Source organism: Bos indicus x Bos taurus, chromosome 12 (assembly GCF_003369695.1).
Source record: "Bos indicus x Bos taurus breed Angus x Brahman F1 hybrid chromosome 12, Bos_hybrid_MaternalHap_v2.0, whole genome shotgun sequence".
Classification (NCBI taxonomy): Eukaryota; Metazoa; Chordata; class Mammalia; order Artiodactyla; family Bovidae; genus Bos; species Bos indicus x Bos taurus.
This window is the reverse complement of record NC_040087.1, coordinates 10,242,867-10,244,780: the sequence shown is the minus strand read 5'-3', so window position 1 is coordinate 10,244,780 and position 1,914 is coordinate 10,242,867. Positions and strand designations below refer to the sequence as shown.

Sequence of the window (1,914 nt, the reverse complement as noted above, 5' to 3'; positions counted from 1 at the left end):
TTCGATTCCCGGGTTGAGAAGATCCCCTGGAAAAGGAAATGGCAACCCGCTCCAGTATTTTTGCCTGGGCAATCCCATGGACAGAGGAGCCTGGTAGACTGCGGTCCCTGGAGGGTCACACAAAGAGTATGACATGACTTAGCAACTAAACAACAGACGCCTGGCACCCTGCTTGATTAGGCATGGGAACCAAAGGGAAGGGATGTGGCTGATGAGTCTTATGCGCTGGGCTTACGACGCTTTTCTCTAAGAACAAAGCGAGGGCTGGTGTTTGAGCCTGCTGCCGGCTTTGCCTCTTGGTTGAAGCAGGGGGCTGCCTGAGGTTTAGCAGCCCTGGGATCGGCATGGTCCCCGAAACTGGACCTCTGAAGAATCGAACAGCTGTAGGAGGACTCAGCCACCTCAAGTTCTCTACTGAGCCTCCAGTGCATCCCCTGTCCATGCCTGTGACTCTGGGGAAAGTTCAGCTGTGGGACCAGAGTATATTTTAGAGTCACTTGGTGGTGTACACATCTTTGTTTTATCCCTCATCCAAAAAAATAATGGCTTTCGGAGGCCATCCTTTGGAAAATGGCCTCTAAGTAGGTTGGAAGAGAAAAAAAGAATCTTACATCCTTTATGCTTCTGAGTACCTAATAGGTATCTGATCTAATATATTTCCGAAATAGAATTCTTAATGCCCCCTCCACTGAACCTGTTAACTGTTCCCATCTCAATAATGGAACCATCATCTCCTTAGTTACTGAGGCCCCGAATCTGGATGTTACCCTTCATTTTAATGAGCTCGGTCTCCCTTGCATGCTGGAATCTGTGGTTATTCTCACCTTACAGCTTTGTACCTTCCACGGGCCTTGCTCAATCAGTGCCCAGGGCATGGAACCTTCCCCTACCTGGAAGCTGGGTGCCAAGCTGTCACTTGGCTCCAGATTATTCTTTCTCTTCTGGGTCTTTCCCCTCGTTCTGGGTCTGGGATGAAATTTCTTGTATCACTTAAGCCTGTGCTTCAGAAGGCCCCTGGCCAGTTCCATCAGTGTATCTGGCCCCTCCCTCTGTGGAAAGTGGACAGAGTCTTTGCCTGGGACCCACTGGCCAAGACTGGCACCCACTTCAGATGAGTTTTTTAAAAAGTAAATTACATTTTCTGGTTTTTCGGTCATACCCTGGGGCGTGTGAGTTCTTAGTTCCCCAGCCAGGGATTGAACCTGCACCCCCTGCATTGGAAGTGCAGAGTCTTAACCACTGGACCACCTGGGAAGCCCCCAGATGCAGCTTTATTGCGTTGCTTCTCTTTTCTGCGAGTGCTATTCCAACCAGTGTCTTGCAAGTTGAGTTCTTCTTGGAGACTTGGAACCTGTAGGAGAGGCGGTGGGCTGTGGTCTGTGGGCACCTACTGCTGATGGTTGGCATCTCTAAACTCTGCTGTTCTCCACGTGGTGGGAATCCTCACTGGGGCTTGGTAAGCAGATCTTCCTGTGCCACACACCACTGTTGACTCCGTCAGCATATGTTTCCCTAAGAGCTTGGTGTGGTTGGCGCTCCTTCTTTATTCAACCACCACCTCCTCCAGGAAGCCTTCCACCTCCTCCAGGAAGCCTTCCACCTCCTCCAGGAAGCCTTCCACCACCACCCTATTTTAAGTTATCTAATTGAAAGTATTCACACAGTCACTGTTGGTACATAGTATTGTTTGCGTGTCTTCCTCGAAAAAAGGTAAGCTTCTTGAGAGCAGGGGTCTTATTCTTAATCACTGTCACAGTCTCAGTGCCTAGACTAGAGCCTAGCTCAGAGTCAATACCCATCACAGTGTGTACTGAAGGAGGAAGTGGACAACTTCTAATTATACATAGGTGAACCTGCAGTTCTCTACTCCTCTGCCCCACCCCCTCAGACCCCCAGGATCTTTCTCCCTTGACC

The 1,914-nt window shown here is 49.7% G+C and overlaps 1 non-coding gene across 1 annotated transcript; it reads right to left on the bottom strand.

The window, feature by feature from the left end:
* Positions 1 to 1,181: 1,181 nt before the first annotated feature.
* On the bottom strand, positions 1,182 to 1,254 carry TRNAG-UCC. The gene has a single exon. It is a non-coding gene; the product is annotated as a tRNA-Gly (tRNA).
* Between the last annotated feature and the right edge of the window lie 660 nt (positions 1,255 to 1,914).